Below are 12,891 nucleotides of genomic sequence, written 5' to 3'. Positions count from 1 at the left end.
TCCCTTTGAAGTGCACCCAAACTGCTACAATGTCAACATGGACAATGCATCCATATTAATGAACTTAAACCTTAATAACCTGTGCAAAACGCGCAGCAGAAATTGATGGCTATATACACAACATGGAAAGAAAATTAAAGTAATACATAAAATACATGTATATTTTATAAAGAAGATGTACAAATATCAGAAAATTTATTGATCGTGCACCATAAGTGATCAGGTCACCAAACTGAACGTGGGTGAGTTTCAATAGTTAAAAATACTGTACAGATATATTATGGCAAAGACTATCTAATGTCCATAATGTTAACTATACATTATGTTGTTATGTACTCACAGCTTATTCAAGGAACTCTACATGCCATTAGCAGATATGTCAATACAGATTAATGGCAATAGTGTAAAATCAATATATAAAAATGTAAAACCCAGTCATTCAGATAAAAGCACAATTTACAGCCAGTAGTAAATGCTATAGATTAAATATATGATGGAGCATAATTCACTAGGAGAAACCAGAGGGCTTTCAAAGTGAGTTAAACACACCGCATCCGCCGACTTACAAGTCAGAATTTATGGCTTCTTTAGACGGCCTCCGAGAAGCATTGTCTTTCATCTGGCTTAAAAGGGTTGTCCATTTTTAAGCCTCTACCTTTATACAGTACATCCTATTTTAAGCAAACACGTGAAGAAGGACCCTCCTATCAGCAACTTGACTGTGCAGTTTCTGAAAAGATCTTCCAGGAACTCTATATGGGCAATAAAAGAAATGCTACCAGGAATATTTCATATTAAAAGAGCTGAAGGGACATCTTAAGATGGGACATGATTTTACAGAAATGGTACCACCCTTGCCTATGGGGTATGTCTGATATTGCAGGTTAGGCCCTGTTTGGGCAATGATCACACATACAGACATTCTCACTATACAGCTCAATATCTCTACTCTGCATTACCTAAGCATGCATGTTAGTGCTCTAAGCACCTCTATGGGAAACATGTACTGTAAACAGCCTAGCTACCCACTGTGCCAAACTGACAAAGTTGATTAGATTCTTTTATTGCAATCAATCTGATACTGCCAGTCGGTAACCATGCAATACCAAGGATAGTGTAGAACTCCAAAAACCTTTCCCGCCAAGGTTCCAATGTAGGAACGGCTTTGGGCCTTGGCAACAGTTCTGCTCATTTCTTCCCATTAGACTAAAACTAGAAACACTGGAAGCACTGTTACTTCAAAGGCTATGGATATCTTTGCACTGATTTTTTTTTATTATTGTTCATTTGTTTCCTGAATATGAAATAAAGCTACTTGCTAAAAATAATTAAGCTGCTCCTCAAAAGTCAGTCCATCATAATCTGAGGAATCAGGGGAGTGAGAAACCCTGGAGGACAGCTCACATAGACTGAAGAAACAGAGAAGAGCAGATACAAAGCAAGGCGCTGGGGAGAATCATATAAGCTATGTGTTTCCTGAATATGAAATAAAGCTACTTGCTAAAAATAATTAAGCTGCTCCTCAAAAGTCAGTCCATCATAATCTGAGGAATCAGGGGAGTGAGAAACCCTGGAGGACAGCTCACATAGACTGAAGAAACAGAGAAGAGCAGATACAAAGCAAGGCGCTGGGGAGAATCATATAAGCTATGTGCAAGTATAGAGAAAAAAGAGATCATACGGAAAGCTGTAGAAGCAAAAAGTAAGCAACCTTTTAAGAGCTATGGAGAAAAAAAAAAACACACACAAAGAAATAATAAAAAAAAATTATTTTCAAAGGTGTCTATAGTCTTTAAGCATGAGTACTTCTTAGATGTCAAGCCAATATATTTATATACTGTTACTAGAATACATAGACATTCTTAGCCTGCCAGTGCGGAAGCTGTTGCCGGTTAACCCCTCTCCACTTTGGCTCATAGACGACAACTCCTTTAATGTGTCTATTACATGTTGCTTAATATCTTCTGCCCAGCAATACTGGAAAGAGATCCGTTTTTCTGCTGGATCACACCACTATAGTGTCTCCAGTTTATTTCTTCTTTTCATAGAATAGTTAGCACTCACAGTCTATGTTGAGAAATCTCTGTACCACTTCTTGAAAATTAAAAAAAAAATTCAACATGTGGAAAAAATAATCTCCAATTTCAACATTTTACTGTAATGAAATAAATTACAGTGGCTCATCTGTTTTTCTGTACAGCTGTATCTATGGGATAATGTAATACATAATGTCAAGGCAGCTTTGTCTTGCATATCTGAGATGTTTTTCTCTAGTCCAAGTACTTCCTTCCATCTGTTTTTGGACAAAACATTGCAAAGTCTGGTTTCCCCGATTAGAAAATAAAAAAATATGTGTCATGTGTCTATTGAACACATGTAAATAGCTTCTCGCCCTTTCCAAAACATCACACGCACTGCAAAATGTAGTCCCCTGCCAGGTCACATGGTCAGCAGGTGAGGGAGCAGTGTACACAAACAATGAATGGAAGGACAGTATTTAGGAAACAAAACGAGATTATAATAAGGAAAAATCTAAATAAAGAACAATGTAAACAGCCCAACAAAGCAATGGAAACAGATTGAGACTTTGGTTGACAGGATTGCAGCAAATTATATTTACATTGTAGAAGTAAGTGAACCTACAAAACAGTTTGGGCCAATGGTGAGGGATAGTTCTCTAGTATCATTACATAGTAACATACATAGTTTATAAGGTTGAAAGACAAGAGTCCATAAGGTTCAACCTAAAGAAACCCTACTGTGTTGATCCAGAACACAAATAACTATTTCTGGTCAGTGAAGATATTGCAATAAAATCTTGATTTGTGCAGTTGCTAGACACGTACATGGACACTTTTCTTCTTTCTCTTTTCCCTATGATAGTGATTTTTTTTTCTTCTTAAAAACTTCTTGTATATAAATTATTGAATTAATTGATGTTGACTGAACTGACGTTGATCAATGGTGATGCCACCATCCTGGTAAGAGAAAAACACTATGGATGCAGTAGTGTACTAGATGAAATGTTGTGTAGTAGACAGCAGGCTGGGCCTTTTGAGACCACGGCTGATCAGAGTTCATGGTTAGGATGGGCAGAGGGCTTTCTCGGGTTAATCCCACACTCTGTGGGCTTCTCTGGTTGCTTGATGGGCAAGGTGGGTGGTAGTTCCCCTCAAGCACACCCTTATGTATTGTTAGGAGGGATGTCAAGCAGGAATCCCGGATGGTAAGGTTCGGTAAATAAACCAGACACACACAGATATTAGTGCAACAAGTCTGTACTGACCGGTAACCTTTTACAACAGAGTGGCACAGTCTTGGTAGTACAAAGTTCAAACACTTTGGATATGCAGAAGGGAAGAATGGCAGTCCCAGTGTTCTCTACCCTATAATCCCGAGATACGTTTCAAGACCATGGGGAAATGCTCACTGGTTGTGTCCTTATAGATAGGTACTTGCTGATGATAATGAGGAGCTGGTGGGGTGCAGATGGTGTCTTGGCAGCCACAAAGAAAACTAGATATGTCCTGATGTCCTGTAGGATCCTAGTGCAGCAATAGGCCGGGTTTATACAATATATTTTTTTAATTAATAACAGCCATTGCAACACCGGTCGCTATTTATTAAATAAATACGTTGCACTGTTTTCTATGGAATCCCGTCCGGAGTGTATATACTCTGTATACACTCCAGCCTGGATTCCATGCGTCCGCACAGAAAAATGCCATGTCAGTTTCGTGCGGCCACTATTCATTGAAAAGTGGCCGCACAAAAACTGACAGTGCAGACAATGTAAAGTGCTGCTCCAGCCAGACTTTACATTGCCTCCTATGGTTAACTGGAATGCGGGCACACCCAAATGCGCTCACATTCCAATTAAAAAGAAGTGATGTTCAACTGGCCGCTACTGCATTAGCGGCCTGCGTGAACTTTAAAGACAACGGCCTTTCCGTGACATGGTCGTAGTCACAGAACAGCTACTGTCTTACCCTGTGTGAATTTAGCCATAGAATGTATACAAACTCTCTCCCCAGTGTCTCTCTGTCTTGCTCTTCATCCCCCCCCCCCCCTCTTTCTTGCTATTTCTATGTTTATTCTCTCAGATTCGGCTGGCCTTTGTCTAACGGGATGTAACAATTTTTTTCTCCGCGAGGGCTTATATACTCCAGATATTCCTGGGCATCAAGGTCTGACCAACCCTGTGGAAGGCGAGAAGGTTGGGGACTGCTCTCGATTTAATTTAAACCAAACTCCCATAAGCTTCCTTTTTCTAGGGGAAGTGAGGCTGAGTCTTGGGAGATTCCACTCAACTTCTATCTCCAGTTGTGAGAATAAATAAAATGTCCTTGATATAACATACAGGGGGGCAGTGTACAAGTAGATGAAAGTAAACAATACCCCTTACCTCCATAGCCTCTTATTAGAGTTTACTGATATATCTTGAAGTGGCCCTCTATAGAATCCTTTAATTCTCTGACTGAGACTAAAATATAAAGAAACAAAAATATACTAACCACAATACAAAATGCTTTTGTTTTTTGCTGCCTTCTATTAGTCAACACATTATGCTCCTTGTTACATTATATAGCCTTTGATAGACACCATGCAATACTTGGAGTCCTTACAGAGAAAATCAGTAGAATAAAGATGCTATTATTATTGTTGCCATCACTCATTGTAATAAGCAACCCTACAGTAGCTTAGAATTATACAGCTCATACTGTGATCTGCTGTGAACATTTATAGGTGAACATGGGGGAACAGACTTTATGCAGCAAAGTTAATCCTACCATGTATATAGAGATGTCATTGGAGACTGTTCCTACTGATATTAAGTAGGATTCCAGTAGGCGATATGTAGTTCTTTTATTCTAGAGAAACTTCATAGATAATGGCAGCATTTCTGACATGCTGGATATCATTGTAACATACTTGGGTCTTATGGCTTAGAAACTGACTACAATATTTTCCTTGCTTAAAGTGAATGAACCACAGGTACACCGCTTTGGGATTTTCACCTTAACGGAGCGGGGTGTCAGCGGCATGGTCCTTTTTTGGTAACCGCCTCCCGATTACCGGGCAGGGCGCCTGTCTTTTCTCGAGCACCAGCCCGGCACAGAGCACTGCGGGCAGGCCCCCAACGTGACGATCTCCCTTGGCGGCTCCATTAGAATCAAACAATGATGCCACGTCACAGAGAGGAGAATCGGGGGGGGGGGGGGCAGTTCAAAAAATGGACCGCGTCACTGGCATCCCTGTGCTGGCACTGGTCCATTAAGGTAAAAATCCCAAAGTGATGTAGATGAAGGTACATTTGCTTTAAGGCCATCTGATTGAGTCCCAAGGCTATATCATCTATCCAATTATGTCAGTAAGAATGAGTTTATGAGCTGTCACAGCACAGTATTGTATACTAAGTAAAGTAGCTTTAATAGATTCAATGACCAACATTACTTGAAGATGGACGTATTTCGACGATCTACCTTCTATTAGATCAATATGTTTCAGTAGATCAGCTGGTTCATTGTCTTAATGTCAGAGAGATCGATACTTCTACTCTTCAACACACTGATATATATATATATATATATATATATATGTATATATATATCAGACCAGAAGGAACCCTTCTATGTAAAATGTATTCGCACAGCAATGTCATCAGCATCCTTCGCAGAATATAGCTAATTTAATTTAACACAACTTGACACTGCTCCTTATGTGCGAAGGAGGAAAAAGTTATACGCAGCTATAAGCGCCACTATAATTTCTATGTTTTCACAGAATTTACAGTAATCTCTGTTGACATTGATCTATGGGATGACTACACATAAGTTAAAAAACTACAGGCAAATTTGATATTACACAGTCTACACTTACGTACAGCACTGTTCATTGTAAAAAAAAAAAGTCTTTTATTCCATAGAAAACTGCTCTTCAGTCATTAATAACATTCCCAATGTAACAAAAGAGGCTCATCAGCCTTTTTTAGGCAGACAAGGATTTTGCAACACCTTAAATTGACTTGAAGAGATCCTTTAATATTAGTCTTTGATGTGGACCCAATTAAAAAGTACTATATATTTGTTAAAGACATTCATGTAGGCTGGTATAAAAAAAAATTATACAGTGGTACCTTGGTTTAAGAGTAACTTGGATTAAGAGCGTTTTGGAAAAAGAGTTTTTCAAAATTTTAACTTGGTTTAAGAGCATTGCTTTGGTGTAAGAGCTCCCTGTACTGGGTGGGAGGGCAAGTGGGGGAGGGGCATGGTCTGCATAGCGGGGTCTACAGCACTGTACTCTGACCCAGGAAGTCTCCCTCACCTTCCAAATCATAGCAGATCCACTTCAGGCTGGGGCTTACATCAGGGGACAGGACTGTGGAGGTAATCTCTCTATAGCTGTAACCCTTCTCTCCCCGGACAAAGAGTGCTGCTATACTGTGCCCACATCTGCCCTGCTCATTCCTTCATGCCCCCTGCAGTCTCTGTCCGCCCTTGTGTTTTCCATCCTCTATATTACTGTACAGTTTCATTGTATTGTTTCATTTGTTTTACATTTTATTCAGAATACAAAATTATTATATTTGGGGTGTGGAACCAATTGTCTGCATTTCAGTTATTTATTATGGTAAAATTTGCTTCGGTTAAAGAGTGATTTTGATTACAAGCACGGTCCCAGAACAAATTATGCTCGTAATCCAAGGCACCACTGTACTGTACCTATATGTCCTAATCTCTTGCCGCATCCATTCAGATGATGTCTGCTGACTGAGCAACACTTTCTTCCTATACACAGGAAGCACCTGCTCACCACAGGAAGATCACCACTATGGCCAATAACTGGACACTTTCTGCATGTTGGGACCAAAGCAGGCACTGTTGAGATATGGTGGAGGATTAGGGGCAGGTGAGTATTACTTTTTTTTTTATTGGCAGACTCACAAACACAATCAGGGGTTGTATGGCACTACAAAAGTAACTTTCTTGGTAAAACTACCTAGAACAGGATCTGAAGGGAAGGTGCATGATCTATGATGGTGTTTCTTTCAATCATCATTTCTGTTCTGATACTCTGTTCTCTCAGGTTCTGCACTTGGTACTTTTTTGTCACATTCACATCTGTATTTGAGCATCCCTTTCATGAGGTCCCTGACATGTCTACAATGAGAAAACCTTCCTAATTACGATATGCAGATAGCTGGGACAATAAACCCATTGGGGGGACATTTAAGAAGGTCCCGTCCAAGGGGTAAATCATGATCCAAATCTTCACCTGCTGGAAGCAAGTGTAGATTTGGTACGCCAAGCATAGTTTTGGGTTCACTAAGAGGAGTGCGCCTCCAAGTGAATTTTGCCGGGAAAAGGGAAGGGGCCCAATTTAAGACTGATTTATGAGTACACCGGTCTTCATAAATCCCCTCCCCCCCCCCCATTAACTCCAGTAAACAACCAGCTCTAGTAAGTACATGTGTATTATAGGACAGCAGTCTAGAGCCCAATCGAATTGGCCATCCACCGTGTAGCCAACCTTAGTGTAAATCCTGTAGCCATTACCAATGCTTAAAAATACACCAGTAAAATATAACATTTACCTTTTCCTACACTTTATTTATTCAAAGAAGTGATTTTAGTTTACCTTAAGCAACATCCTAGACATGGAAGACAAAGTATCATCACAATGTAATTTACACGTACAGGGCTCAGCTTACATCTTCATGACATACAAGTGGAGAGAGTCCACTGCCACTCAAGGGTATTTCAAGAGCATTTTTTGATGTCTGTATATTCCATGTAACAGTAGAAGGTATAGAGAAGCTGTGCTATGTAAACTACATGTGGCCTTAAAATTCCTGGTGGCAAATATATACGTTTATAAACCAAGAGTTAGGTTGGGTGGGGAATATACAAGAAGTTAGGGATGTTTACTTACTGTTAAAGGCATATTAAAGGGGGAAAGATGATAGGAAATTTTGAGGAGATACTGTAGATTTTGAGGGATTTTGTTGTTCCTTACATTTTCTTGATATATGCTGAGCCAGACAAGATAAAAAAAGGGATATTATTCTATGTTATCTATATGTCTCCATGATGTAAGTGCAAAAAGTTTGTATCTAGCATGTTGCTGTTTGGATTGAATTTATATTGTAAACCAGTTAAGTGCCTAAAAGGGAAAGAAAAATATAACCTGCTGATATCTCCGTATAATGGAGCAAGGGGCGCTGAGGATGAAGGTAGGTTTTATCCTCAATGCTGTTTAGGAGTTTAATCCCTATGCTACTATATTATTTTGATGCACTGGGGGTGGACTACTGCCCCCAGTGTATTGATCTGCTCCCCAGCCGTCCCACTCTACTGATATTCATTAAGAGAGGTGGGCCAGCCAGGGGTGGATAAGTGCACAGTAGCACCCTCCTAGTGCACCAAAATGACTTATTAGCATATGGATTAAACTCTTAACCACAGAAACGGCTTAGAAACTTACCTTCCTCCTCAGCTCCCCATGTACTATAGAGAGGTATCAGCAGGTTAGATACTTCTAACTTGCTGATAGTTTCCCTTTAACATAACTTGCAGAAAACTAAAGCCTTTATTACATGGGGCGATGCAGAGTAGCAATGCAGCACTCGCTCCTCGTTCCCAGCTTGCTGCCACCGCTATTACACGCATCCGCAGCGAGCGAGTAAGAGCAGGGGGGCCGTGGGAAGCTGCGAGGGGGCTGCCAGGGTGATCGCTAGGCAGCCCATAGAGGATAGCAGTGGTCTGCCGCCGTCGCTCCTGTTCCTAGTTCGGCCAATTATCGTTTCGTGTAATAGGGCCTTAAGAGACGACATACCTGCAGATGAAGTTCAACTTTCTGAGAGGGAATTTAAAGGTGCTGACAACCTCCCGTGCCAATTCTAAAAGGGCAATGGTAAAAGTTCTAGAAGACAGGTGCAGCTTGAGAGAAGTCCTGTATTTGGACTATGACATATAAGGGACACATACTGTAATGGGAATGGTAGCGTGTCAGGAAGGTTGAGAACTGCTGTACTGCAACTTTAATAAAAGTTGAGCTCTAGCAGACTGGGGGGCTTTTTTATACCACAGTATTACAACTCTATTCCAAAAAGATTCCCTCCACCACCACCCTGTTCTAACAAATACAGCTCATGCAGCCATCTCTGGGTATTTTAGGTCAAACAGAACACACAATGCAAACACTTTGCAACACAAAGACAACATTCAGAAAATCATAACTGAGCTGGTTTCAGAAATGTATTACTATACTACTCCCATGTGTTACCAATTTTCTATGTTTTATATTACATTGTAAACTAGATCTGCACCCAACGAATCAAAGATCTACTGACCATAATAATATCCCGTGTAACACTAAGGAAATCCTGATCCCACGAGCAGCTTTATATGACGTGTTTTTTTCCAATTTTTTCTTGAAACAGAAAACCCTATTAATCATGCAACAACTACTCAATGCTGTACATCGCTATCTAATGGTTTATCTGTAGGGCAGTTCTTTAATCCGCTCATTCTGACATGTAAAGCCATCTTCACCGACTGATTAAATTCAATGATTAGATAGCTTTGTGTGTCACATAGTACAGTAGACTTCAGGGGGATTCTGCTTTTACTTATTTTTTATTTTTTTATATAATTTCTACAAAAATCAGCAGTTTCCAATCTTACACAATCTGTATGTTACCGTTATTACACAACTGTTGTGAGTTCCTTAACAATTCCACACGGAGGAGAGTGAAACTACAAGTGTTCACATATACTGTGCAAAGCCCTGTAAAATAAGTGATCAGCTGAAGAAAGAGAAAATGCTCATTCTTTGGCTGATTGCATCTTTTGTATGGCCGTTGTAAATCTTCACAGCCGCATGTTGCCCTGTGTAAACAGGTACGGCCAACAATTATGAATTAAAAGGGCCTCAAAAACGATCCAGCGATTCTTTCATTGTTCCATGTAAAGGCTCAATAAACATATGCCAATCTCATTGATCATCACACAATGTGTAAAAGGGCCTTTAGTGAGAGCACTTCTTGCTCTAGAAGACTAAGGATTCATGTATTTACATGGTTACCATTGGTTTGAATGTGCTATTATTGAAAGCGCTGCAGGAAAATATAAGGCCAGATATAGCCAGTGATCCCTAAGGGTACTATTACACGAAGCCATTATTGGCCGTACTTAAATGATTACCTGCCGTTGCAGCCAATAATCGTTTAGGGTACAAACCCACTTGACGTATTTGCTGCATGAATCAGTCTTAAAAATAAGCAGGCAAAACGCAGGTTGGCTTTATACAATTGTTCTGCGTTAAAATACGCAATTGCGTATTTTTGAAGCGTGAAGCTACATGCGTTTTTCGCACAGGTTGTTAACAACTGATGCTTTGCTAACAACAAGCTTCACGCTTCAAAAATACGTAATTGCGTATTTTAACGCAGAACAATTGTATAAAGCCAACCTGCGTTTTGCCTGCTTATTTTTAAGACTGATTCACGCAGCAAAAACGTCAAGTGGGTTTGTACCCTTAGTGTAATAGCTCATGTTGAAAGCCAACAATCAGCCAACATGCACGGTGTCGGCTGATCGTTGTTTAAACACATAAACGAAAATCACCAAAACAATAGCGATGGTCTTGTCTCTTCTATGGGCCACCTGGATTATCTAAAGATTGTTTGAGCTGCCCCTTCCGCAACGCCCCACACCCCCCGCTGTGAGTGCAATAAAACGGACAGCGAGCAGGGAACAATGAGCAAGCGAGCGCTGACATGATAAGTCAGCGGCCTTGGGAAACCGGGAACAAGAGGGGCAGAAGGCCAACGGCCAACCCCAGCGCTGGAGCTGGGGAGGTAGGTACATCTAGTTATTTTAAGTCACCTCCTCCCTGGCTCTTCGAAAAAAATGTCGGGCGCTGGACAGGAGAAAAAGAAAAAAGAAAAGAGGACAGTGCCTTGTGTACCTACCCTCTGGTTATCTTGCAATAGGTAAGCGCTCTCCTAAGGTATGATAGAACTGCACCAGTTACCTACGCAACTAATTGTTATAGAAGGAGATGGCTGCTAATAATAAAGATATTAGAAGTGCAAGCAGAACAAAAGGCTTTAAAACGGCAATGCCATAGGAGTTTCCAAAATCACGAAACAATTCTTCATTGGATGATTTAGAATGGTAATTATATTTTATCCAGTAAAGTCCATGCCAGTCAAAAATGCATTTCAGGGGCTTATTATGGCCATCAGTCATATTGAGGGTTATTTACTTGCATGTACTTTCATAGATGAAATAAAACTACCATGTTAATTCATCTGCTAAAGAATGGTTTGTATTCTTTATGACACTTGTATGCCAGTGCTGGCCAAAGCCTTTTCTTTTGCTTGGATCTTATAAAAATACCTATAAGGGGTTTCAAAGGGGCTTTTGTTTTTAAGTCCACCATTGATGCATAGCAGCCACTATCTTCGGAAAGACCACCCCACTTTCAATGCAAATTTGGGTCGTCTTCTCAAAAAGGTTTCACTGTATATAAATTTGATAGAATTCAATGTTTTTTTTAGTATATTATTGCAATGAATGTAGTCTTTCTATCATGCTGTTTTTTTTTTTTTTTTTGTTCTATTTCCAGGAAGAAAAAAAAGCATTGAAACTCCAAGTGCAAATAATTATCAATGATAACTGGTCACTATGGAAACTGTAAAACTGCATCTATATCCAGACACCATTCATGAGAACACAGCATGCTGAGTACTACGCTAAACCTTGACAGCATATACTGTGCCTATAACCATGCATGTATGACGACATTCCAGATATGCATATGCATATAATAGACAATGAATGCATGACAATACTATGACTATAATCTCCAACAACAACATTACCTGTACTATAAAATCCTACTACAGTGACTGATGCTTATAGTTTGCAGATTACATAAGAACCATCTGCTGAAGCCTCTGCATTGCAGGTAGTTCCAGTTCAACCCGGATTTACCTTCAGGTCCAGGAGAAAATTAATGTGAAGGAATGAACAAAACACGGACAGGCTGTCTAAAAAAAAAAAAAGTACTACTCGAGTTAAAGGGGTAGTGCAAGTTAGCATAAAAGCTTGTACTGTGTGTATCTGTTTGTCACCATTTTGAAGATCTTTGCTGGGATTTTTTATTGGGCGCACTGCCCTGGTTATGATATGATAACACAGGAACACGGCCATAATAGACTTGGGGTCCTTTTACATGGGCCGATTTGGTAAGCTGGAGGGCACATTGTCAATAATCGACCTGTTTAAAAGGGCCAGTGATCAGCTGATCGCTGGAGGCCTGGGCAGATAAATGGCAAATGAAGTTTAATGTGGATAAATGTAAGGTAATGCATTTGGGCCGTAGAAATAATAAGCACAGTTATGTGCTAAATAATAAAACACTGGGTAAAACTACTTCCGAAAAGGACCTGGGGGTATTGGTGGACAGTAAACTCAACTTTATTGATCAGTGCCAGGCAGCAGCCAAGGCTAATAAAATATTGGGATGCATCAAAAGAGGCATAGATGCTAAAGATGAGAACCTAGGGGAGATTTATCAAACATGGTGTAAAGTGAAACTGGCTCAGTTGCCCCTAGCAACCAATCAGACTCCACCTTTCATTTTCCAAAGAGTCTGTGAATGAGAAGTGGAATCTGGTTGCTAGGGTCAACTGAGCCGGTTTGACTTTACACCATGTTTGATAAATCTCCCCTAAGGGTGCGTTCACACATACAGGATCTGCAGCAGATTTCATTTTCCAGATTAGATTTGCCTTGAATCTGCAACTTCAAATCTGCGCCATCAAATCTGCTGTAGATCCTGTACGTGTGAACGCACCCTTATAGTTTTGCCTCTTTATAA

The 12,891-nt window shown here is 40.1% G+C and overlaps 1 protein-coding gene across 3 annotated transcripts in view; it reads right to left on the bottom strand.

The window, feature by feature from the left end:
• The window catches only part of NEURL1 (neuralized E3 ubiquitin protein ligase 1), a 190,008-nt gene that overhangs the window by 60,004 nt on the left and 117,113 nt on the right, over positions 1-12,891 (bottom strand). The window contains exon 1 of one of the 3 annotated variants that reach the window (XM_069980237.1): positions 4,406-4,434. The exons of the other annotated variants lie outside the window; for them this stretch is intronic. The gene's annotated coding sequence lies outside the window, so the exon portion shown is untranslated. Of the gene's footprint in view, positions 1-4,405; positions 4,435-12,891 lie in introns of those variants that run through there. 3 annotated transcript variants of the gene reach the window in all.

Source organism: Dendropsophus ebraccatus, chromosome 8 (genome assembly GCF_027789765.1).
Source record: "Dendropsophus ebraccatus isolate aDenEbr1 chromosome 8, aDenEbr1.pat, whole genome shotgun sequence".
In the NCBI taxonomy this organism is placed as follows: Eukaryota; Metazoa; Chordata; class Amphibia; order Anura; family Hylidae; genus Dendropsophus; species Dendropsophus ebraccatus.
Note: the sequence above shows the minus strand (reverse complement) of the source record. Positions and strands in the feature narration are given on the sequence as shown.